The sequence below is a fragment of the Podarcis liolepis genome (genome assembly GCF_965112155.1).
Source record: "Podarcis liolepis genome assembly, chromosome: 10".
Lineage (NCBI taxonomy): Eukaryota > Metazoa > Chordata > Lepidosauria > Squamata > Lacertidae > Podarcis > Podarcis liolepis.
This window is the reverse complement of record NC_139562.1, coordinates 35,292,929-35,320,540: the sequence shown is the minus strand read 5'-3', so window position 1 is coordinate 35,320,540 and position 27,612 is coordinate 35,292,929. Positions and strand designations below refer to the sequence as shown.

The window sequence follows — 27,612 nt, the reverse complement described above, 5'->3', positions numbered from 1 at the left end:
CAAACGGTACTTTTTAAAACTTAAATATACTCTTAGCCCAAGTCCTGGATCCCAGTTAGGGCTTGCACAAACCTAAGGAAATCCCCACCACTACCATCTTAGAGGTTTATTAAAAGGCTTTATGGACTGGTTGAGAAGCCTAGTGACGCTCCAAAGCATTGTGTGGTGCTGGGGGAGGGAAATGTGCAACCCCTGAACTTGACTGGGAAGCTTTCAGACCCAGATAGTGGGTAAGAAAAGCAAAGGTTTTCATTACAGACATTGCTCACTATCCATATCTGTCAACTTTTCCCTTTTCTTGCGAGGAATCCTATTTGGAATAAGGGAATTTCCCTTAAAAAAAGGGAAATGTTGACAGCTATGTCACTATCCTTGCCACCCATCTTTTTGTGACCTGTGTAGCATGGCAAAAAGAGTCAAAACTTCCTCCCAGGTGCCTACTTCTTCAGGGCAAATTACAGCAGTAATTACCCATTTCCAAATCACAATGAGCAGAATAAAATCCTCTTGAAAACCATTCCACAAAATTTAGTAATCCACCTTATGTTAGTGATTAGTAGCCATTTACAAGGTGGTCACTTGACCCTTTATTTGTCCACTCAGCTACTTCGATTTGTGGTACTCTTTTTGGCACCTACTTAAAATATTTTTGTTTAGGCATTCAAGACATGTTGGTTTTAATTATCGTTAAATGTTTTCACTGTTTTTATTGACAATTTTAATGTTTCTTCTAAACTGCTTACAGTTTTCACTATAATCAAGTAGTATATAAATTTTGTTAAATACATATGTACCCAAGTCCTACCCAACACCCTGGTTGAATGGGGGTAATTCTTATTTTGCTGCAGTGGCCTAGTTTATAAATCAATTATACTTACATTGATTAGAAAGTCAGTTTAAAAAGGCTTTCTCCCACTTTCTGTAGTGTGTCTATGACATTTAATTGTGATATATTGGCAACTAAAACTCCAATCCTAAAAGCAAATACTTGGTAGCAAGCACTATTGAATAAAATGAGAATTGCATCTGGGTAACTGTGTACAGGGTCATACTGTTAGCCACAGATACAGATGCAAATTCTTCTCTATCATTCTATAATGTGACATGTTTGATTAAGTCAAAAGGCTTTTGGCAGCTTTTATTAGCAGAAGCATTCAAGACCTGAACTGACAATGACATGGAGAATGGCTTAATTTAGAATAAACTTGAAAGAAAACAAATACACAGTGTGATGAAAATTAATCAAGGGAATATCAAGTCAACACTTTAATATGAACATAATTATGTTTGGCAGAATGGGTGTTCTTCTGGATTTAGCTTTCATACCTTAACTCATTCTTTGCCGCAGATTAACTGTTCTGTTCAAACTAAGTGCATTTCATGTGTTCTCTGTCAAATAAGTACTACACCTGCTCAGACAGTCTGGCCTTATTTTGAATTGGGTCCTGCTTTCATTGAGCTGGGCCTGACATGACATGGGGTTCACATTCTGCTCCCACTACTATCCAGGATCTCTATCAGCCCTCTAGACTTCCTCATGCAAAAGAAGGAAACTATAGCCTGAGGAAGAGGTAACCTGTGGCAGGGGAGACCCCTCATACAATCAGAGAGAACTTGCAAGTAGGGATGGGGAAATCTGTTAATTTTAGTTTTGTTGGGCTCTCATTTTTCCAATCTTGAATTCACTTATACACATTTCCACATCAGTTTGCAATTTTTATTTTTTTTGTATGCAGTACAATTTTGAATGCATTTCCCCCCAATATACACATTTTTTGCAAAGCAATTGCTTGTAATATAATACCTTTTTATGCAAACTTTACCCAATCATGTGTGTTTTTGTACACATTGCTTGACTAGAGAATTCATTGCAAAATCTGGAGAAGGGCAATTTCCAAATGTATGGGTTATGTGTCAGCTGATGTATTGTTTCGGAAAGTGTGAATTTTGTTTGCCTTAAAACGTGAACAGAATTTCCCTCTCATCTTTACTTGTAAAGCTTAGTTGTTAATGATGTGACTCATTTCTTGCCAGGGATCTTGGGACTCATAGTTTTTTCCAGCTAATGAGAAGCTGTGTTGAGCCCCTTCTCTATAGTAGTGAGTCCTGTCTGCCACCTGTTGCCTTCTTCTGTTTTTTTCCTGCAAAGAGGTTCTGTTTTGTTGTTGGCTTAGGAAAGGTGCATGTCTGGGGGACTTGCAGGGAACTGCACTTCCTCCATTTGAGCTTTCCAATCATTCCTACTGACTACTCAGAAAGCCCCCCTTTCCCCCAAGTATTCAACAGGAATGTTGAAAAATCAAAATGGTTCCTGGAGTAAGCTGTGGCAGGGGTGGCCTCACATGTCACTAGTTCCTTTTCAAACTACAATGTCATATTTGTAGTGGAAAATAGCCTTTGTCCTTTCATCCCCCCCCCCCCAACATTTGCAAAGAAAGAAAGTTATCCAAAATAATCTCTCTCACACACACCTTGTCTTTTCGCTCTGCAGGCTTTATTGAACGGCTCATCGATCCTTCTGAGTTGAATCCACTTAGAGCAAAATGGCTGCAGGAAATCTGCTCGTATATTCCAGTCAGCCCCACAGAACGGGGCTGCTTTCTTCAGGATTGAACACAGGTGTGTCAGAAAACATTGGGAACATAACTCATTATTGATTTTTCATTAATGTTTGACAAGTGAAGTTGGAGGCAGAAATACAATGACCGTTACCCTTGATACAAAAGATTATATGAAATAAATGTCACTGTGAAAAACTCTTTAGTATACCAACCCACAAGCCCAGCCCTTCACATGTTTACTAAGGTGTAAGTCCCATTGAATAGGGACGCGGGTGGCGCTGTGGGTTAAACCACAGAGCCTAGGACTTGCCGATTAGAAGGTCGGCAGTTTGAATCCCCGCGATGGGGTGAGCTCCCATTGCTCAGTCCCTGCTCCTGCCAACCTAGCAGTTCAAAAGCACGTCAAAGTGCAAGTAGATAAATAGGTACCGCTCCGGCGGGAAGGTAAACGGTGTTTCTGTGCACTGCTCTGGTTCGCCAGAAGCGGCTTAGTCATGCTGGCCACATGACCCGGAAGCTGTACACCGGCTCCCTCGGCCAATAGAGCGAGATGAGTGCCGCAACACCAGAGTCGGTCACGACTGGACCTAATGGTCCCTTTACCTTTACCTTTACCTTTACCTTGAAGAGAACATGTGTAAGACTTCTGCCAGCAATCTGTGGCCCTCCAGTTTATTGTTTTCTAAACATTTCTTTAATAACTGGGTGGATGTTCCAATTCTCCAGCTGTAATTAGTTGGATAGATTCTATAGCCTTTTTTGTTTAGAAGCAACAGGGCTTGGTATTTTGCATCTTCACCTAAAAGATCTCAGGTCACAGAGCAGGGAAATGTTTCTGCATGGAAAAATGTGTGGAAGTTGGTAGAAGGAAAACTGGCATGCAAGGTGGTTGGCAATGGTGAGTTGGGTTTCCTCAGCTTGCTGGACTAGGTTCTATAAAGTCTTCTAGTATTCACTGAGTTTCCATGTTTAGATTTCCAAAACATTTTAGTGAAATGTGCCATACACATAGACCCACATAGAAATGGGCTTATTAGCACTTTGTCTCTGTCTCCTCTACTGCATTATGAGATATAAAATACCTATACCTAATTTATGGAATGTTGGAATTTGTAACATTTTGAAGAGATGTTTGATAAACACTGAACATCATAAGCCTTGTTTCAGCTGTTTTCCGTTCGTTTTTTATTTGCCCAATAGCTGCCTCTTCCATTTGGTTTTATTAGCATTATTTGATTCTGACCCAGTCATTCTGATGCTTTTACTGGAAAATTTACTCTTTGTCAGTGATGTGAAAGATGAAAACCATTAGTACATATAAGCACTGAAACCCAAACCAGTACTTGGTATTTTGCAGGACCAGGAATGAAATTCCATTAACTTTGCACTGAACTATCAATTATCTAAAATGTTTAATTTGTGCAGCATGTCTAGCGGACTGCAAGCATTATTATATTTGTAGCTTGTATTGTGTGTTTCCAACTGCATTTTTGAAAGATGATCAGGGCTCCTCCAACTGACCTATTTATACAGCTTTCACCCTGATTTGCTTGCACAAAGTCTGTGTGATGTTCAGACTATGCCCAGTCTTTATTGAGCATTTCGTCTGATTTGTTATATGACAATGAGCTTTCATCCTGATTTGCTTGTGAGGAATAGATACATATTCCCCTTAACCATTCATTCTTCCCACACTTTTTAGTGTATTTGCCCCAAAACTTCTCTAATGCAAAGATCTGTTTGTTTGTTTTTAAAGTGCAGCTCTTGCGCTAGGCTGACAAAGCACTTTAATCTACTTTTATTGTGCAAACCTAAAGTTCTGGTGTGCACTTGAATTTCTCCTGCAAAATAGTGATGGCCTGGAGTATTGTCGAGATTGGCCAGAATAGTTGCATTAGAATTTTGAGGAAATAAATTTTCCTTCAATAAATAATCCCATATAGTCGCACCTTTGCTTACGTATCCCTCCAGTTAGGTAAACTTTGGGATACGTAAGTGGCAAACCTGGAAGTATATTTCTGGGTTTTTGCCGCATGCGCATGTGGTCTTTCCGGTTGCAAAAACATCGGGATCCTTCCAGACCTCCAGAACGTATCCCACCTGCAACTGGAGGTACCACTGTATTTTAAAAAATTCCCACAGTGAGAAACTTATACTTTCTGGCCCCCTACGCGTCTCCAAGAAAACATCTATCTGATCAAGTTCCCAACCAGATCTGCTGGGAACTGGAGCACTTTTCATAAAAGAAGATCAGGAACTTTTTGGTGATACTTAGGATACTTAATGATCACTCAAGGTTGCCATATTTCAAAGATATTTTTTTTCTTTTGCCAAAATTGTTGAGTTGCCATATGTCTGAATTTTCCCAGACATTTTTAGCAATTTCCACCCAGACACTGCTTCCATCTGCAATATTCAGGCTATGTTCAGGAAACTCTGGACTTATGGCAACCCTGATTTATTCTCTGTGCACTTTAGGAACTTGGTTCTGTTTTGTATGCAGTGCTGAGCATAGAGATATAGTGATATAACTGCATGGAACTGAACTGAAAGAAACAAAAGCAGCCTGTGGGTTCAGAATGGCAGTGTGATACTGCCTGCATATTCTTGCATTGTTCTCCATGCAACTAGAAGCCAAACGTTCTAGCTTATTGTGGTTGAGTAGGAATGAGCTACAGGCTTGTGTGTGCTGCCTGATTGCTTCTGCAAGTGGCTTCTTATTATGTCCAAATCAGACATGGTGGTCTTGCTTTTATCGTTTTAGACCTATTGCTCACTCTTCACTTAAAAATGAGGCACAAATTGGAAATGCAACTAGGTAAACTAGAACAAGGGAGCACCCTATATTTACATTGCTTTTGCCAATGTGCAATGTCCTCTGTTCTCCCCATTTACCCATTTGTTTTTTAGTTGGGTGGGTTAGGGCTCTAGGACAGGCTGAAGAATGAGTCTGTGTGGGATGTGGGAAACTCCACATGACTCTCAACAAAATTCTATGCAGATTTATCTTGTGAAATGTTAATTCCTTAATGGTACCTAGTCATAGTCGATTCCAAACAGGAAAAAGTGGCACCATAAAGCCTAAAGAACACATTTTTTGGGGTATGAGTTTTTGTATGCTGTGTTGTGCATTTGATTAAGTAGACTGAACAACACTAAATTTATACCGCAGTAGATATGCTAAGCTTTAAGGTATGCAGGACCTCCACAGCTCTTGGTCTGTTGGTCTTACAATAGATTTTAGTACAACAGCCTTTCTCCCCCCCCCTCCATATCTCTCTCTCTCTCTCTCTCTCACACACACACAGAGAGAGAGAGAGAGAGAGAGAGAGAGAGAGAGAGAGAGAGCGTCCTATTGATAACAAAATGCACTCTAATTTGCTAGGGAAAATATATTTTCTGGCTAGGCTGTCCTATATTCTATATTTTCCTCCCTAGTAATTTTCCTTGTTTTGTTATTTTCTTTAGCTTTCCAGCAATGTTGTGAATGGAAGAATATCCGTCATGCATGTGTAAATTGTAGGAGACGTCTTAAAGAATTTTATAGATCTATCATGTGTGCACACAATGTCACTCAACTTTACTGCCAGGTAAGGAATTTGTTTTGACTGAGTTACAAAAAGCTGAAAAGATATAATGTTCTTTTTAAAGCTATAATTTTGAAGTATAAGTGGGTGCATCCTATGTTTCCCCCTGAAAAAATTATGAAGAATTGGAAAGGCGTGCACTCTTAAGGATAAATTGCTCTCAAGAGATGAACATGCTGGTTTTTTAAATGCAAATATGTCAGTAAAAGGTTTATTCAGCAGCATTTTCTAAGTTTTTTTGCAGTGATTTAGGGAGTGCCATTTGAGCTGCAGTTACTAATAATTCGGCTGATTTTAATGAAGACTCTGTATAAGGTGATCATGGGGGGGGGGGCGCTACATGAGACCAATTCTCTGCAAAAATAAATAGTAGTGCAGGTCATGTGCTGGGTGTCTGTGCAGATCAGATTCAGAATTATGCACATAGGTCTCTATGGAAATGGGATTTTGAAGGTATGGAAGTCCAGGGTTGGCTCGTGGTATGACCTTGAACATCTTACCATGTGTTCATTTAATCTGAACAAGGTTAATTACAAGGACATACAAGTGGTATTGAGTGTTTTTAGTAGCAAAAAGAAGAAGAAGAAAGCAGTGCCAGAACTCATGGCTTGATAAAAGTGCTGTGAGTGTCATCACAAAATGGCTGCCAGAGGCAGCAAAGAAAGAGGGCATGGTACTCTGTACAGGTAAGTACTACCACAGAAAAAGCACTGATGGTACTCAGTACTAGGACCCCTAAGCTAAGGTATACACTTTGTTTTGAGGGTAGCTGCAGAGATTATTAGCATCTCATGTTGTAAATCAACATGAATCATTATTTCTTACCACCTCTCTGCTGCTTTTTGTAGTGTCCCCTTGGGATGGTAGCTATCTATGATGAGTGATTTGACAGTATTTGACATTAAAATTGCTAAACGTAATTTCAGTCACTGACCTGGTTCACACTTAGACCTGGAAGGTTTGTTTGTGGTGAGTAAAGAGAAAGCTTAATCATGAGTCTTGGTTGGGACAACACACCAAACCAAACTTTGCATTAGCTCAGTGTGGCATGGGAGTAACAAAGACCGGCAGGAGGAGCAAATTGGCTGCCAAATCTGGAAACCAAACATTCATGTTGTCTCAGTAAGCTATAATGCATATTTCCGTGCTGAGACTCCAATTTTACAGACCTACACCTTGCTTTGTGCCAATATTACCAGAAAATGCCATTTTAAAAATGTCTTAGTATTTCTTACTGCTACCGTTCAACAGCTCTGAGTTGGCCATGACATATCTCCCTTTTTTCTTTTCTTTTTTGACACAATTGCAATCTGTATTAGTGGAGGATTGTACAAGTTTCCCGTCCTATACCACATACATATATGTGCCAAATATGTCATTCCCATGGTTCCTGATAACCTGCTAAAATTCAGCTTGCTGTCAGAAGGCACCTGAGGCTTCTGTCATATGTTGAGTTAGTGAAAATACTAAAAATAATGAAAGATATTGAAACAATTTCTTGTTTGACATGTGTTTTGGCACGTGGATGAAAATCAACTTGTAACGGGCACATGAAAGTCTCAACACAGTACTGTTTTATGGTTGGGCAGACTTTTGTGTAAAAAAATCTATAAATGTATTCCACTCAGTCTGGAATGAAGGAAGAAGAATGAGCATTGGCTGAAGGATGGGCCCCAGTACCTGTCCCTGGCCACACCCCTGCCCACAGCCCATTGGCCTGCCAGGCAGGGGCGGGCCAATTACACCCTGTACCTAGGTGGGTGGCACCCGGCCAGGTAAGTCCTGCACGGGGTTGCAAACTCCGCCCACCCGTTGGGAGGAGGTGAGTGGGAATTATAAATGTATTCCACCCAGTCTGGATCCCAGTGAGTTTCCAGGCTTTCATGATTATTCCAGAGAGAGTATTCTAGAATGTAACATTCTTAACATCTCCTCAAACAAACATTTTGAAACCCTTACAAATTTTCTCTTGGAGTTATCCCAATTGTCACCAGACAGAAGATTAACAGGCTGCTTCCCCCCTAATTTTCACTTTTTGAAAAGAACGTGAATATATATATAAATGATTATTTGTTTACTTTTCCTCTCCTTATTTCTGCATTCAAACACAGAAAAGGTATTTGTGCAGAAAGGATGTCTTGCTGCGTCCTTCAGCTGTGTAAAATCCAGTAGCAAAATCATCATCAAACCTTTTATTGGCATCACATACAAACATCCATAGCACATCATGGAACGGAAACAAGATGGCGACTGAGACAGCAGCCTAGTCAGAACTCCTGCCTTCAATTAAGCTTTCAAGTAGTTTTTAGCCACTTCCTAATTCTAATTTTATATTTTTAGCGTTTTACTGGCTGCCTCATCACCTCTCCTTGTTTTTAGTTTTATTGTTTTACTGCTCAACCTGACATAACATAACAACAGTAGCAAAATGCAACTCCTCAACTCTTTTTTTTTTTAAGGGTTCTCTAGGTCCACCCCTACTCTTTCTGTGTGCTTGGGGGCAGATTTGTGTTTAATCACTTGGATCTGCTGCCATCACTTTGACCCTAATTTCAATTAGACTCCAGTTCTATTTTCTGTATTGCGGACTTTGCAAGCTTAGCTGATGGGTTGGCTTCTGCCATGATATAACCACTTTGCTACACTGATTGGGATATTGATTGCACTGTAGCTGTCAATATTTCTGCAGAGAGAGCAAAGCCATTGCACCTTTATTGAGACCAACCTCCCAACCCTGCAAACAAGATCTTTCTATGCTGATGTGCATTTAATGTGAAGCGCAGTACAGCCCCCCCCCGGGCTTTCTTGAGATAGTCTGTTCCTCTTGAGATCCTGTCTTTTTATTCAAGAGAAGCACAGCAGGCACACGGGACAATTTATATTCTGACTGCTTCTCTCTGTGTTGTCTTCCCCCTAGCCGAGCAGAGTAATAATGGCAGTAAAGTTGCTACTGTTTAGTGACAGAAGCCCTTCAAAATGTTGCAGGGTAGCCTTTTCAGTGGTGGTGTTCTGGTTGTGGAATTCCTTCCAGAGGCAAATTTGCACCATTGCAAACAGTATCTCCTTCCTGTACTTGGCCTCTTCCCCACCCTTTTCATCCAAGGCAAACAATGGACCGTACACAAATAAAATTTGGCTCTGCACCTATGTCCATTGAGCTAGGAGTAAGCTCTATCAAATGAAGTGAGACTTCCATCTGACTAAACATGCATTGAATTGTCACACAGACTTAAGTTCCATTGAAACCAATGAGATATCCATTAGCTGCAACTAACAACTTTCCAATTTCGGTGTGACTTAAGCACAACCTTCCCTGGACTTGGGCCTTTGATTTTAATCTCTTAAAAGCTGTGCAATTATATGAAATGACCTTTATTATATTTTATTTGTTTAAATGTATCATGGATCACTTGATTACAATAGTCTCTAAGCAGTGAACAAAAGATACAATACAGAAAAGGTAGAAACTGGTTGAAACTATAAAATCATACTTCAATTAAAATGCCTGCTGAGATTTTAAAAAGTATTCAGTAGGCTGATTATAACATCAGCATATATTCTATAGCAGCATTCATCAGATGGAGCTGTAGTCTAAAACATCTGAAGGCATCAGGACGGCGATGTTTTCTTTAAATGCTAGCATAAGCAACACATTTTGATATTTCCAAAGCCGCAAAAGATAGACATGAACATATGCAGCTATAGGCTTATTTGCATCTGGGGCTGATGGCTAGGAATTGGGGAGAAATTTAATTCAGTTTGCATTTAAAAGTGAACCTACCTACTTCTTATTTTCCAAAATAATATGTGAACATAAATCACAGCCTTTCTTCGAAATTTGCACTTCTCTGAATTTTGTGGCATAGTTCTCCAGCCATGTATGAGAATAAAGTACCAAAACGCATTACATTTGCAAAATTGCTTTAAAAATGTGTGTACTGGGCAAAATTGCAAGCAAAAATTTGTATTTTAGGAGACATGCACTAAAATGCTCATGCATTTTCATGAGAACTTTAAAAAAAATAAAAATCACAAGCTGATATGAAAATCTTAAGGGTGGAAAAATGAGGAGGTGAGAGAAACCAAAACCTACACATTCACCCATCCCCAACGATGGCTAAAGAGTTAAGCCAAAGCCTTCACAGGAAAGGTGGGTTTTAAGAAAAGATTTCAAGTCAAAGTCAAAATGAAGTATTCTGGGAGGACATTCCAGGGCCTAGAGGACAGCAAAGGAGAAGGGATTAAGTAGATCAAGAGAGCAGAAAACATTGTGATTATATAGAAGGGTAGATTTAGGAGAATGAGGGCTGGCAGCATGTTTGCAAAGAACAGGAAAAGGTAAATGAGATTTTGAATAAGCAATAAACATTTGTTTGATATATTTATTTTGTAGGTTTCCTGCTATATTTGTTCCTTATTATATTTCACACCTTTAAAAATATTTGACTGTTCCGCTCTCCATATTGTACCATCTCCTGTACAATTCTTTATATCCAGTCATTAAGATTCCATTTTTCATTCAGATAAGCATGGGATATGTGAAATAATAGATTTATGTGGCAATCCCTATTCTCTCCAAAATCATCCTGACTGGCATTGATAGGATACCCTAATTTTCACATCTGTTTTGATTTAGAACTATGCTGGCACTTCTGTTATTTTTCACTGAGAGTTCTGTCAGGGTAGCCCATCTACTAGTACTATCCTGCTTCTCTTAATTAGCATCTCGGCTGTAATGCCTGAAAGAAGATGGGACATTGTATTATTATTTCTGACCGCATCACAAGTTGAAGCTATGTTAGGTTTGCAAGTAGCAACACAGACAAGTGGAACTACCCAGCTAAAGGCAAACGCTTGCAGCCCCATTCAGTTCAGTCAGACTCACACACATGCTTAACTCTCATCCATTAAAATCTCTGTGTTGCCACATGAAGACCTGAATATGGAACATGTGTTACTGAAGTTCTGGCATACATCAGTTATGTGTATCTTCATGATGCAAAGCTATCTTCAGGGCATTATAGGGAAAGTGGCAAATAGTGCCAAAGAAATTGGCTATAATTCAACAGTTAAGCATTTCTCTTGCAAGATATTAGTGATGGTACCCAGTCTCAGAATAGGAGAGGGTGGTGTCAAAAATCAAATTCCAGCAGTTTAAGCTACCTAGAAACCTTTAAGATTAAGTCTCGGCTTCTCAAAAGCTTGGGTCTAGTTCCAAAATGGCCCAAGAAAGGTGACAGGCCTAGTTTGGGTAGAGTCCACATTTAAATTAATTTATTTATTTAGGCTTCATTTGAATCAGGCCCAGATTTATTTATGCACGCATTTCAGACCCACGGGTGCAGTACTTGGGGCAGCTTGCAACAATTTAAAATCACGCTGTCATACAAAAACAGTTAAAATACAGTAAGCTGCATCAAAGGCAAAGATCACCAGATAAAAACACAACTGTTATATAACAATATGATACTTACCATGTGGATTAAAAATGTATTTACCAGCTGGCAAAAGGCAGCCAGAGAGAGGACCACAACCTACGCTTCAAGTGGCAATGCATTTCTTAGCATTGCTGCAGCCACTGACAAAGCTTTATCTCATGCGGCCATGAGCTATGAATGGCATCCAACTAAGCCATGCTCACCCGTTGCAATCCGTGGGCTTAACTTAAGTCTGTTGGTTTCATTGGGTCCACTCCAACTTAGTTGGATCCATCCATTCTCCAAAATTAGATCCATTCTGAAGCAGGCTGTGAGCAGCCCACACATGTTTGCAAGATAAGTTTTGTAATGAACTGATTTACAGTTTCTACCAGTACTGGAGAAACTTTGACGGAAAATTTCTTTCCAGTGTTCATTTTATGTTTTCAGTGAAAATACTATTTTCAGTGGTCACTTTTTTTATTTCTGCTTGCTAAGCTTTTGTCTGTGTATGGACAGCGGAATATTTCACCAATTATAAAACGAAGCAGGAACTTCATGGCCCAAGGAATGCTATAGGGATTGGAGTGTTTCATTAATTTATAGGCTATGTTTAAAGCCAAGCCCTTTGCTGGCAATCAAAACTTGCTATCGCCAATGGGCAGCCAATGGATTAAATGAAGATCCTTCTTGTGTTCCCAGGAAATAATTAGGCAGAGCTGATTTATATAAGCCCTGGAATCTGTCGTCTATTGATACTTTTTCTTATTTTAAAAAGTTATTGAAAATCAAAGACAACCCTTTCACATGAAAATCCACTCTTCATTTCATTCGCTCCTCCCAGCTTTGTTGATTTCAGCAGTTGGATTTGGAAAAGAAAAAGGCCTTTAAGAAGTGGTTATTACTAGACAGCTAAGAGTCAAAAATGCTGGCTGATCCACTGCAATTCAACCACGGATGTATCAATAGAGCCTGACCTACCTTCTCTTTATTCTTGGTATACAGCACTGTTAGCATAGTCTGGTCAGCTTCAGGTTTGAGGGTGCCCTTCCTGAAGTCTCCTCTGGGGGCCCCTCTCCTATGCCATTGGCTTTCCTGGCAATATTGGGGTTTGGCTGGGGGTACTGAATGACCACAGGGGCAGCAATGCTTCTGTGAGCTCCCCCAGCAGTAGGGTTGGGAGCCATTGCTAATAAATTTCCCATCATGCCACTAACATCCACTGAAGCCTGCCATTTTTATTTTTCACAGTGTCCTAGAGGGAAAAGTAAAATGGCGGCGGCTCCAAGACTGGGCCTCTTATGGTAACGCTGGGCCTAAGGGTGCATTTAAAACTTTCTAAGCAGTGTTTGAAAATACAACATAGAAACAAGAAAACAGTACCATAAAAATAGAGAGACAACATAACAAACCAGTAAAACAATGTTGGAAACACATATACAAAGAGGAACTCAGTAATAACAGGGTCTGACCTGATGAATCAAGGAAAGCCTAGGCAAATATATATTTCTTTCTAAGAGAACTGAAGCAACCGAGGGTTGATATTTCATCTATGGCAGAGGGTAGGGCAATTCAGAATGCAGGGGCAATGGCTGAAAGTGCCTGATTTTGTGTCACTACCCTGCGATATTCTGTAGGGTGTGGTGTCGCAAGTAAAAATTTCCCCAGATGATCTACGTAAACCTACATGTTTATACAGGGGCAAGTAGCCTTTCGCATAACCTGCTCCTGAGTTTGTTCAAGGCTTTATATATTAAGGAACAGATGTGGGCAAATGCAGTTTAAATGTCCTTGACTTTGAGTTGGAGAAGTGAAGGTTCAAGCCCAGGCTATTTTTCTGGGCATATGAAGACAGAACGAGAAGTCTGTGCCATCTACAACTTGTGATGCAAATGGCTGAGATTACTGAAGGAGCAAGTTAGGCAAGGGCTGATGCCATAGCAGCAAGTTGACTGGCAAAAGGAAAGAGTAGAGTTCATATTCTCCAGCAAGTCTTGAAACAGCAGCCGTGACTTGATTTCACATTGCTGTATTCCAATTAACAGTCCAATATTTCTTTCAACTTTAAGAAGTGATAGGGAAGCTAACCTCACTGCATTAAAAACAATAAAGAAGCAGATATTTGAAGTGTGCATGTGAGAGAGATGACATCTTCAAAAGGATAGGACGGCTAACTAAGCCATATCTTGTGTTCATCTTCATGGAATGATCACATTTATATCAAATTTATGTCAGTAGACTCTTGCATGGTAGTTCCGTCTACCTCTTCTCCTCCCCTCTGTTGAATTTGTGCTTTAAAACAGGTAAAATGTGCTTATGGGGAAGTTTACAAATTATCACATGAAAGCTAAAGAAAAATCGATGGGAATATTTCCCTTAGGACTGAGCATACTGATTATAAAAATATTAATACTTAATGCCTCTATTACATCTCTTATGTACACAACGGAATAGGGTGGCGGGAGTGGGAGAATGGCTTATGGTTTAAAATAGAAGCAGTGATATATGCAAATCTTCCAAATGTCAATTTTGTGGGCAGGATTTCTGTTTAGGGTAAAAAAAAAATGAAGAAAAAAGATGATAAGTGAACACAACGGTTTCAATCTCATGAAGTGTATCACAGATGTGCCCTTTTCCAAACCAGATACCTGCACATAACATATGACAACATTGATGAGAAAACTGATATTTCCAGCTACCTCCAGTAACACTTTATCTGTAATAATACTTTGGCTGTTCTTGTTTGAATTACAAATGTTTCCTCTCATGCAGAGAATAGCAATGAATGTTGACAATGTAATGCATTGCTAAATTCTGTAATTCTTGCAAACAGCACAGGCCGTGGTAGAATAAGATGTGAAACACTCATTTGCACACCAGAACTATGCATTTTGCATTGGAGAGGGAAGGGAATATGCTACTGTTGCAAGATTTCTGTTTAGTTTGACTTTTTAATTTTTACAATGTAAAAATACCAGAGTCTGAAGAGGCACAATGTACCAGGAATATTTTCCTTTGCTATACTTCTGGAAACAAATGAAAACCATAGTCTTCCACATTTTGATTCATTTCCATAGCTTTTGTTCAAGCAACTTCCTAGAGAATAGTGCCATTTTTGTTTATCCATTGCCTATAGTTCTGAATCCCATTCTGTATCTAATTTTACATATATAGTGGTACCTTGGGTTAAGAACTTAATTTGTTCTGGAGGTCCGTTCTTAACCTGAAACTGTTCTTAACCTGAGGTACCACTTTAGCTAATGGGGTCTCCCACTGCTGCTGTGCTGCTGTCGTGCAATTTCTGTTCTCATCCTGAAGCAAAGTTCTTAACCCGAGGTACTATTTCTGGGTTAGCGGAGTCTGTAACCTGAAGCGTCTGTAACCTGAAGCATCTGTAACCCGAGGTACCACTGTATTTTAAAAGGAACATTTACAAGTGTGGCTGGAAACTGGCTGGGAGAGCTCTTCAAGCTTGCATCTCTTCTTGGAAGCTATTGAACTTTAAAAGAACATAAAGGGCAAAATTTATTTAAACTATGTAAGGAGAAGGGAGGAAGGTGCAGTTGCAGCCAGTAGTGTACAGTGGAGCCTCGGTTGATGAATATCTCCATTAACGCACATTTCGGCTTTTCAATGCCAAAACCCTGGAAGTAACTGCTTCAGTTTTTGAACGATTTTCGGAAGCCGAACGTGCCATGTGGCTTCCGTTTTGAGTTTCCCTATTGTATTGAGGCTTCTGCTTTCAGTTTTCAAACCTTTCAGAAGTCGGGTGGTCTTCTGGATCGGATTACGTTCGAAAACCAAGTGATAAGTGTAGTGATAAGTTTTGAAGTGCAGGACCAAATCATGAGTTTTTGGAGAACCCACAAACGTGGAGAGCATATGAAGGAGGAATGACTCAAGAAGACTTTTAGCAGCATAAATGCACAATCCTCACCATGACTCCTCTGAAGTAAGTCCTGTTAAATTATGAGGGGCTTACTTTTTGGCAAATGAGGTTAGGATTGCCACCTAAACTTTTCTGTAGCATGACTACGGTCCTATGTATCATTGCCTAGTGGTAAGCTTCATTGAACTCAATGGTGCTTACTTCTAACTGCACGGGCTAAACTCGAAAAGCACATTAAGCCTTTAAAAAAGGTATTCAGTCAGCTGAAATATTACATCTAGCTTTTAATTAGACATGCCAACAACATTGCAAAGAAGAGCTCCCGTTTGAATTGCTAGCATGACATCGAAAACCCATGAAAGAAAAGGACCTCAAAGCGTTGTCATTGCCTGCTGGAACAAGGCTGTAAGTTACCCTGGTGGTCCAGCAGATGATGTTGCTGCTCCTGCTCTGAAAAAGGTCCCAGAAATAAGTTTCCAGGAGTGGCTTGCTCAGAGGCACAGCAACAGCCTCCCATCAGCAGCAGCAGCAGCTCTGTAGTTTATGAGGAAAGGGCAAGCTGGGACTGCACAGATACGCAGGTGAGGGCACCACATCAGTTTCAGTGGTGGATCTGCACAGATGTGTTTTCCCTTCCATCTCTTACCTCCGTCTTCCTGGTAAGCAGAGGTGACACTGCTGCTTCGAGGCTGTTGTTGCCTTTCTGTTCTTCTAGGCAAGCTGTGCCTGTGTGTTCCTTCACATTCCCTTTCCATTATACCACCAACTGCAGTTCTGAAGTAATGTAAGTGCTATTGTGAATCCAGAATTGGATATTATCCGCAGCTTCCAGTGGCACCATCACCATGAGCTTCTACACAATGATTTCCACTTACTTTCCAGCGCAGAGTTGGAACACCTCAAAAGGCTACCCAGGCCCCTGCCAAAGATATTTTCTCTGTGTTTAATAACTCTTACACATGAAAGCGGAATAGGATTCTGAAGTGCACCTCCAGTCCTCACTGCTCAAAGGCATTGCCTGCCCACATGTACTTAACAAATGAAGCTTTGATATGCCCCCCCCACACACACACGAAACTTGATTATGGAATGAAGGATGACTTCCAGTATAGAACACAATAGAAATAATTGCTGTTATCTGACAGAGAGAAGAAATGTGTCAGATTAATATTCAGCCAGAACAAAACATTTGTTCACATAAACCCACCATCTTCGGGGAACCCAAAATAGCATTAAACCTTTGATAAATGAAGTAATATTTTACATTTTGCCATCATATGGGTGATTTTTTAAAAAAGAACTTTTACAGCAGACTTAACAATACCAGAGATACAGGACAAAGCATTAGAATAGATATAGAGAAGAATCTTTCATTTTATAAAACACGGACCATCCTAAAAGGATGATATGAGCACGTATGCCTTTTTGTGTGTAGCCTTTTTCTGGATTTATCTTTTTAAAAGGAAAGGATTTCCATTGGGATTTGCTCGTCTAAATCCATTTTCTCTTCAGCATATGAAATGACAGTCCATTCTCAATGCCCCAATATTAATTTTTCAAGCATGTCTGTATATTCATCTGCCAACCATCAACAAATTTCTTGGGTTTCTATTAGCTTGTCTCAAGCTGCTGGCAAGCTAAATTTCTCTAACAGGCATCAATTCGACGTATTAAATGCCTGTTCTGCCCTAGAAGACATATTGATTATTTTTTTCTCAGCAAAGTGACAAATACCATTTTCATGACTATAATAGAGATTGATTACAATTTTATGGAACACAGAGGGAGTTGATCTTAGTGAGACAGCCTCAGGGCGTATAAAAATTGAAGAAAATCATTTGGATTAATAAAGAAATTAATGAATTCACGGGCTGATGATAAGGTTGAAGCATTCTAGAGATAATGAAAGCTACAGTAGATGCATGGTTGTTACTGAATTGTGAAGTAAATTTAAATGTGCTTAAAATTACTAGTGATTAAAAACTTGTGGAAAATAACTGGGGTTTTTTGTTCAAATTTGAATGTAGTGTGGCTTAAGCTTGAGTTTTGAACAATTTGATGTTTTAAAAGTGCTGGGTGTACTTTTTGCACAATGGACTTTTCAAAGTAACAGTGTATTTAGATGTATAAAGTGAAATTATGTATCTCTCTGCATATCCCATATTCATGTGTGTGTGCATGCATACTTACACACACGGACAACATGAATTACGGTTAGAGAATCCTATCCTCCAGTTCTGTGTATGGCTAGCTGTTCCCCTGGAATTCCTCTGCTACTCTCAAGGAAAGACAGATTTACTTTTTCTTTGCTGGAGAGTAGCAGATGGACTTCTGTACACACAATATTTATGCACTAGGCAAGATGTGCAAGAACCAGACTGTAGGATGCTGGATGTTGACCAGTCAATTTGGCTTAACAGGGCGCAACATTATTACAAAAAATATTTATATATCATTATGTCGTGTGTGTGTGCGCGCGTGCATGCAATAAAACATAAATCTGAACAATAAAACACATCAAAAACATTTTAAAATGTTCCCTTTCCAGAATCCAAAACAGGTCTTAAAATCAGCATGGAGGGTTGCAACCCAAAGGTGCTCATCTGAAGTTTTGTGCACAGCTCCAAAGAACATGGAATCATAGACTCATAGGACTAGGGACCCAATGGTCATCTAGTCCAACCCTCTACAACGCAGGAATCTCAACTAAAGCACCCATGACAGATGGCCATCCAGGCTCGGCTTAAAAAACCTCCAAGGAAAGAGGCCACAACTTCCTGAGGGAGACTGTTCCACTGTGGAACAGCTCTTACTGTCAGAAAGCTCTCTCTGATGTTTAGACAGAATCTCCTTTCTTGTAACTTGAAACATGAACATGACTCTTTGTCCTACTCAAGACAGGTGTGAAGGCACATATTGTCTAATCACTTGATTTACAATAGGACTATCATTTAGAAATTCTAGGTCGCACCCAAAGTGAGGCTGGCCTAAGGGCTGCTTCCCATATGGTATTTTAAAGGTATATATATCTGTAAAGTTTACAAGCTGATACATCTAAGAACAAATGCACTTATTGTATAGGTGCTCACACCAGGAAGTCAGAATTGGCTGTGGTTCTGTGTTGTGTGTATATGTGGTTGTATACATAAGTTTGTCACTCTTTGCCCAGGCAGGCGCATTATGTGACCCATGAGAACAGCAAAATAACCAGACAGTACAACGGTGATGGGATAAAATTAGGCCAAATCTTTTTTGACAGCAGCAGGCAGTGGAAGGGTTGGCATGGCATCGGGTCCAGGACCAGTTCATCATTCCACAAGCCCCATGTTGATGGAATGGATCCACTGGGTTTGGATTGCTCCAAACCTGTACGACGTGAGTCGGCCCATGTTGAACCTTGCCGTGGTACAAGCCAAGCAAACAAGATCTCACTGAGGGGCCAGGGTGCAGATTCCAACCAGGCAGATACCAAAGCCACGCTTGCGGTTGCCATGGTCAATCCTCCCCATAGGCCTCTTATGGCCCCCCATACTATGTTTATCCTGTCCAATGCCATTTCTGTCCCCATACAATGTTCTTCTGCCTAACAAAAAAAAAGCCTTAATTTCACTGAGGGAAAGGCGGAAAAAACCCAACCAAGTGCCAATCAGGTTGAGAGAGAAAAAAATCCTGTCAACATGAGACTCAAAATTGCTTAGTGAAGGCTCTAACCCGAGGGTTGATGAGCAGGAAGCTCTCAAAGCAAAATGGCTGTGAGCTCCAGAGGAACCAGACTTATATAAGCTTTCCCCTCCCCTCTTCAGCAAGGGCTCATGGGACAGCTTTTTCCTATGAGCATATCACACTGGGAAAATACTGGGCAAAACCTTGCCCAGTATTTTGCTGCAATCTATGGGCTGCAGTGCCACTGGACAAAGGCGTCCCACATTTACTGGGCACGGAACAGGGCATATTGTGTACTGCAACTCTTTCAAGTTTTTAAGTCCTGGAGAAATCAGTCAAACTATTGTACCCTATGGCTTATTGTTATTATTTAGCAAAAGCCAATTGACATGCTTTATTGTTTTTACAGTAAAATGATACATTTCTTGGCTCAGTTTCCATCGGTAGCTTTGTAGAGCCATTCTTTAATCAACACAACAAACTCTCTGCGCAAAACTTGTGTGCGAGTCTATTTATCAATGACATGTGGACACCAAGAATAGAACCCTTTCTCTCCCGGGTAATATGACCTCATGCGTCTGATAATAAATTAAATGTTGAGTAGGTTGATGCAAAAGTAACATTTAATGTTAAAGGCATCTTTTTATCATGATTAGTTGTGGAAAGCAAGTTTTCGGTGTGCTATAGCTAGAACATCTTTCTTTTTAAAAAAAAATTAACAACTGCCCAACCACTATTGTAAGAAAAGTAAAGAATTGTTTCATACTAAAAGAGATTGTGAGCTTTGCAGTTGCTAACTCTTAATTCCAAATACCAGGGTAGTAGCCTGCAGCATATTATACTAACAGAGATCTTTCATTAGAATCTCCTACTGTGAAAAAATGATAATGCAATGCACCCTTGGTAACCACACCTTGTCTGTAGGCAGGTGGTTTGTTTGTTTGTTTGTTTGTTTTGTTGTACTTAAGCTTGGATGAAGAGCCTGTTGCAGTGCACAGGGAGCAGTATATTTGGTTGACTAGCCCCCAATTTAATCCATAGTGCAGTTGCCAACTACAATGAAAAGTGCTCTGTGTCATGGATTGTTTCAAGGCAAATGGGATAAGAATAAAAAGTTGGACCTACCAGTTGGTGCAAGTGCTTTGGCTAAGATCTCAAGAGGCCTGTTCTGAGCCAGTTTGAAACTAGGATTCAGTCCTCTGACTTGCAAGACATTCAATAGCATGTCGAACCTGATAGAGGTTGATGGTAGTTGTAGCCCAATGACAGCTGGAGGGCCACACACTCCTGATCCCTGAAATAATCTCTAAATGAATAACTGAAATGTTACTCTTTGACAGTTGCGTGTGAAGACCCCCCAGGGGCTCTGGCGTGGCCCTAGCCCCTTGACAGGGTTTGGACAAAAGCAAGGCGAGCCCCTGGATTCCTTTAACGGAATTCCCTAGCAGCAGCGATGGAGGGGCAGGCACAGCCAGCCACTTCCCCTCCACAAAACATTGAACCAATTCCTAACCGCCAACCTTACAAAGTTGCGATGATTTGCTACACAGTAGGCAAAAACCAAGTGGCACCAGCCAAATAGCCAAATGGCTAAATTCCTACCAGGCCCCTGCTCCAAAACAGATGACTTCTAAACAGGCATAGCAAGGCCAAAGAACAGCCCTAAATATAGGGTGGGAGGGCGGGCGATCCGATGCATCTCGCAGGAAAGAGAAAGCTCCCAGCAATGTGCAGTAGCTTAAATAGCCCCTTGGTAGCTAATAGACGACCCAACGGGCCAAATTTCTGCCCCAGCAACCAAGGGGCAACCAATGGGGTGTTGTGGCTATCCAACAGGGAGGCAGTTTAGGTGATCTCACCGCAACACGTGCCCTCCATGATGGAGGACACGATTTATGGAAAAGTAGAAAAAGTAGAGATAGTAGGGTTGACATTTTAGGTACAGTGAATCAGTTCATCTCTGAGTTCTAAAACATTGGGATTTGTTTTAACAACAGGATAACCATCCAGCAATTTTATAACCATAGGAACAAAACTCAATGGAAACAAAATTTAAATAGGAGCCTTTAGGCTTAAGTTGAACTTACTCTGTGGTAGTTCCACTGAAAGTAAGTTAAAACTAGTGCCCTTTGCAGGGACCAAAATGTGCAAATTCTGGAAGGAAATAACTTAAATATATAAGTACATTTTCTTTAAAGAGCCTTGTGCAACATAATTTATAGTCCAACTATGGTTGGTACAATTTGTTGTAACAGCAACGTTTGTTTGGAAGAATTAAAAAAAAATCAAATGCTTTATTAGTTTGTGTTTAGAATTTTTTATATTAAAAATTCAGAGCAGAAACCTTGAGAGCTCATATATAAAGTCTGGAAAAATATTCAAGAGGAGACAAAGAGCAACTGCTACTGTAATAAGTAGAAGAAAGGTGTCTTTTCTTAGAGATGCTGGAATCCCAAATATATAACAATTTACTAATAGCAATAATAAACTAATCAATTCAGTTTGAAGCCCATTCCTGGGCACGTTTACTCAGGACCGACTAGATATGTTGGTGGCCCATCCATGTAGGGATGGGTAGGAATTCATAAAATGTGACTTCCAAAGCAGACTCACCTGATCTGCAGCTTTCAGGCTAATGTGTGGGTTGAGGGTTGGTCCACTTCCGAATCTAGATGGCTACCTGATTTTGTGATGAGGTGGCCCAGGGCTGCTAACTCTCTCTCTCTTTCTTTTATTACAGATAGCAGCCATCTGGAGTGGGTAGTGTGCACTGCTCTTTTTGCATGTGTTAAAATAGGCTGCTGTCTCCCCTGGGAGTGCCAGAACCCGATGACACATCATCGTCATCATCATCAAAGAATCATAGAGTTGGAAGGGACCCTGGGGGTATCTAGTACAACCCCTGCAATGTAGGAATATCAGCTAAAGCATCCATGACAGATGGCCATTCACACTCCGCTAAAAAACCTAAAAGGAAGGAGAGTCCACCACCTCTTGTGAGAGTCTGTTCCACTGTTGAACAGCTCTTACTGTCAAAAAGTGCTTCCTGATGTTTAGTCGGAATCTCCCTTCTTGTAACTTGAATCCTTTGGTTTGGGTCCTGCCTTCCAGAGCAGGCGAAAAGACGCTTGCTCCATCTTCCATGTGACAGCCCTTGAGATAATTAAAGATGGCTGTTGTATCTCCTCTCAGTCTCCTCTTTTTCAGGCTAAACATACCCAGCTCCTTCAACCATTACTTAGAAGGTTTGGTTTCCAGACCTTTGGTCATCTTGGTTGCTCTCCTCTGCACGTATTCCAGCTTGTCAATATCCTCCTTAAACCCAGGTGCGGTCTGACCAAGGCAGAATAGAGCAGGACTATTGCTTCTCTTAACCAGGGCACTTTCTCAATGCAGCCTAGAATAGCATTAGCTCTTTTGCTGTTGCATCACACTGTTGACTCATGTTAAGCTTATGGTCTATTAAGGTCCTTAGGTCCTTTTCACATCTTCTAATGGCAGTCCAGGTGTTTCCCCATCTTATATTTGTGCATCTGGTTCTTCCTATCTTAGTGTAGAAATTTACCTTTGTCCCCATTGAAATTCATTTTGTTACTTATGGCCCAGCTCTCCATTTATTAGATTTCTTACCCAGCCTTCATTGTAAAGTCCCCGTGTGGATTGAGGCAATTTGAAAATGCATATTTAAATTAGTACAGTGGTACCTCCGGTTGCGGATGGGATCCGTTCTGGTGCTCTGGTCAGATCCCGAGGTTTTCCCAACCGGAGGGACCACTTCTGCGCATGCGCGTGCAACAGCAGATCGCTTCTGCACATGCGTGAGGCACGGTAGAGCACTTCAGCGCTTGTGCACACAGTGAAACACTTCCGGGTTTGCCACTTTCGCAACCCATGGACCAATTGTGGGTAGTCATTCTTTTTCTCTGATCAGTGACCCTAGTAGAGCTCCATGGGCCCTGACACAGCGTGTTCTCCCTAACAGAGAGCATGTGTTGCAGTTGGGGAAAACAAGCCACCCTGCTGTTGCTGGGCAGATTTTGGAAAAACCCAAGCCATTAAGTGGTTAATTGGGTTGCTGGGGATTTTTGATTGTTGCCATTTTTCGGAGGAGGAGCCAGAGTTTTTAAATACAAGACGCCCAACACTGGGCGTCCTCTTGGCTGTTTTGCACCGGATCACCCGCCCACCCTCGCTTTAATAGGGGGGGGGTTGATCGCTTGACCTTGCTATGCCTGTCATGGGGTCATCTGCTTTGGAGCAGGGGCTTGGTAGGGATTTTGCCATCTGGCTGATTGGCTGGTGCCATTTGGTTTTTGCCTACTGCGTAGCAAATCATCACAACTTGTAAGGTTGGCGGTTAGGCATTGGTTAAAATTGGTTGGTGGAGGGGTAAGTGCCTACCCCTCCAATGGTGGTGCGGAAAGGGAATTCTGTTAAAGGAATCCAGGGGCTTGCCATTCTTTACGTTCTGTCCCTGGCATCGGACTTGGGCCGTGCAAGCCCCACAGGAACATGAGGGTGAGGAGTGAGGGACTGATGCCCAGCTTCATTTTCTCACCCAATACTTGTTTCCCACGCTGGCTTCCGTTGGAGTACGGAAGTCAGTTCTGTCCCTGGGGCAAGGACAGATAGTCATAACCAATGCCTAAGCAACCACTCACATTTTTTTGTATTTTGAATAAAGTTGTGGCCAAAATCATACCAAAAACCTTAAACAAAATTTGATGTGTGATGTGTGAATTTTTTGGGGGGTGGCTTTGGGGACTCAACACGCAACAGAAAAATGAGATTTGGGGGCAGGGCTAGGGGTGGGATTGTGGGCTGGAGAAGAATTCCTCCTTCACCTGTGCATCTACTCAGTTCTTTAAATGTTAAGCTACTTCACACACACACACACACACACACACACACACACACACACACACACCCATTTGCAGAAAGATGCATGTCAGCCTTGGAAATGGCCTTAGAGGTCTATGCAAATGGTTGAAATTTATTCCTTTGTTGTTGTTGTTTTAAAAAAGCAGAGGGAAATAGTGAGGGTTTAAATGATTTCTGAGACACATGCTGTCAAATTTTCATATCTCTCACCAACCCTAAGATCCATTTTCTTGCATTTTATGTGAAATTTGGTATGTGTGTTGTTTTTTAAAATAACTTTTTACTGAACCTATTCATGCCACATTTTCAATGTGAAACTGCTTAATATGTTTGGTGTCAGCGTTTGGAAGCTACATTTGAAAAAGCTTCCTCATTCTGCAAATTGCCGAGTATTTAGTTTCATTTTTGTTTTGTAAATATAAATCAAGTTTCTGTGAATATAATTACAGCTAATTAATGTTTGTGATTGCATGTTAAAATGTTGTTGTAGTCATTCGCTCCTTCATTTATTTATGCTTTGTTTGATGCATTGGAATTTTGGCTGCGTAGTGACTGAATGATCAAGTACCTGATTCCTGTAATAGGTGGAGGGCTCTCAAATCAGTCTCTCTGGAGTTATTTAGCTGGTACCAATTACTCCCTCATGGTAAACAATCAAAGTGCTTGTATCTGCAAGCAGTAGATAACCTGGAAATCAAATATATCTGCTGTATACAGATCCATAAAGAGATTGTCCTGACAGCTAAAAGATGTGATTGCACATAACACCCGCTCTATCTCTCACGCAGCCTAACAGAGGCAGTTGTGGCTGTCTTGGTGTGAAAGAAAATGTAAGAGAGGTACTTACCACTGGGAATGCAGGGTTAAACCTTGCTTCAGTTTACATATCTGTTGGTCAGTCCTTGCAAAAGGAACAGCCACTTAAGAAATAAGTAGTGTGCATGTAACAATATAAAGGAATTAACAGTAATGCACAAATGTAATCAGCAAAATTTCGAAGCAAATACATATTGAGATATTGGCTAATGTCATTCTCAGGGTGGGCTCTAGGCTTGGGTCTGGGTCTTAAGTATATATAGACTGGGGGAGAGATTCAATTCGGTTTACATTTAAGAGCAAACTTACAAAAGCCACACTTCTGAAATATATGATTCAAAATCCACACTTTGAATTTTGCCATGCAGTTCTTCAGCTAAGTAATGTCTACAAAAACACATAGGCTAGGGTAAAGTGTGCATAAAAATGCATGTGTTAGTGAAAGTAGCAAACAAATGTATTATATTAGGGAATGTTGCTTTGAAAAAAATATTTGCATTAGGTAAAACTGCATACAACATGTGTATTAGGAAACATTCACACAAAAATGCTGACAAATTTTCACGAAGACTTAAAGAAAATCACATATTGACGTGGAAACGTGGGGAAACGAACTTAAGTTTGGAAAAATGAGAAAGTGGGACTGACTGGAAAATTTACCAGGAGCGGCTTAGGCATGCTGGCCACATGACCCGGAAGCTGTCTGCAGACAAATGCCGGCTCCCTTGGCTGATAGAGCAAGATGAGCGCACAACTCCAGAGTCGTCTGCGAATGGACCTAATGGTCAGGAGTAACTTTACATGAAGGCCCAGCATCACGTATGAGTAGAGAATTTGTGCACAATTCAGCCCATGTGCAGGATATTTCCACTCCTTTTGGGAGGGGAAGGATCAAACTGGGTGAAAACATGTTTGCCAGTTGCCCAACTCACAGATGATGCCAGAGGTGGATTTAGGGCAGCACAAATCTAAGAGGGCAGCTTCTCAAAGCCCAGTAAGCGCCCAGCTTCAGGAAGGAGGTGTGAGGGCTCTGACAGGGTCCCAGAGTCCTCCTCCCTCCTCCCCAAAGCCATGGGCCATGCCAGAGCCTTGCACCTCTTTCCCAAAGACTGACTTAAGCCAGTGCCGTGAGGGCTGGGGGAAGGGCATCAAATGTTGGCCTCACACAGGGCATATTACCAAGGTCTGGACCTATTTATATAATGTTGGGCACATGTGAGATCCCACCCCAGTTTTCATCTCATGAAGGATGTCACTGGGAGCCCAATGTTTGCACAAGACTGGTACATGCTATGCGACAGACCTGCTATATTGCTTTGATAAGTCATAACTTGTTGCCTTTGTTTCATTTTCTGTTAAATTTCACTTCCTTTTCCTTTTTCTGCTTCTCTTAATAACCTAATGAATATAACAGGGTTGCTTGTCTTTTTTCCTCCCTGATACAATGCTCATTTAAAAACTGCTTGCTTATAAACTGCCATACTTTAGAATCCTGCTAATGAAAACTGGAGCAGTGTTTTGATTATGCTACCAGCTGGAATAACTATGGTCTCTGTTGAAACTACAGAAATAATAGTTTCTGCTGAATTATTTATTTGCAAGGATTAAGTTTGAATGGATACCATAGGAGGTAGCTTTGAATGAGTTTAAGCATTAGAACAATGTCATTTACATCCTGGCTTTCTGAAAAAATGTAGTTTTGATGGCCTTTTACCAACCTTCTGCTAGAGTAATGTATATGTAGCTATTTTTAATTGAATAACTTATTGCGGATGCCAAAAATATGCAAGTAAAACATCCACAGTAATGCGTAAGGATTTTAATTAGTTTAAAGACAGTGGCCTGTCTCCAAAGATCCTCATATTCAGCCACTGAACAGTTGGTCAGTGTGGTCAGATTTGACAGCACAAATTATCTAATTGGACTGGAGAACAGAAGGGAGACCTGGATGCAGGCCTGCCCTAAACAGGGGATCCATCTACACCTTAAGCCTCCATTGAGTAAGAGGGGGGCTGTGAAGCAGACCTGAGCACAGAACTGTAGCACAGAAACACATAATACAATCTAAAAGGTGATTCATGCACCAGTCCTTGCTGGATTGGAGTGCAAGCTTTTAAACCTGTTGATTAAAGCTATTGAGAAAACCATATATACTGCCAATTTGGCCTCAGATGAAACCATGTTTCAGAATGCACCAGCAAAACAAATAATTCAAATCATATCCACACTAGATGGTTATAATAATTAGTCCGCAAATATTAGATACAAATAAATGACACATTGGATGTCTCATTGGCATGAATGTAGTGTCAATATCATAATGCCATTACAGTGGACGCTCGGGTTGCAAACGTGATCCGTGTGGGAGGCACGTTTGCAACCCACAGCGTTCACAACCCGCAGCACTGCACGGGTTGCGATTCAGTGCTTCTGCAAATGCGCATAGCACAATTTAGCACTTCTGCACATGCACCAAAACCCTTCTTTGCAACCCAAAGAAGCACAACCTGAAGTGTCTGTAACCCAAGGTATGACTGTATACAAATCTGATGTGATCAAGGTGATGGAGTAAAGGTTACTACATTTGGGGCTTTTTAGTTTAAAGAAAAGGCAAGAAAGAGGGAACACGATAGAGGTGTGTGATGTACGTGGTGTGGAAAAAGTGGGTGGAAGGGAAAATGTCTTCTCTCATAATATTAGACCTTGGAGTTATCCGATGAAGCTGATTTTGCAAGATTCAGGACTGAGAAAATAAAATACTACTTCACACAGTGCATGGTTAAAACCGGAATTTGCTC

General features: G+C 40.8%; 1 protein-coding gene across 2 annotated transcripts in view; it reads right to left on the bottom strand.

Annotated features, from left to right (window-relative positions):
- Positions 1-287: 287 nt before the first annotated feature.
- IKBIP (IKBKB interacting protein) overlaps positions 288-27,612 on the bottom strand; it is a 427,064-nt gene continuing 399,739 nt past the window's right edge. Inside the window, exon 5 of one of the 2 annotated variants that reach the window (XR_014516492.1) lies at positions 288-366. The gene's annotated coding sequence lies outside the window, so the exon portion shown is untranslated. The remainder of the gene's footprint in view (positions 367-27,612) is intronic. The other variant, XR_014516491.1, reaches the window with a different exon arrangement.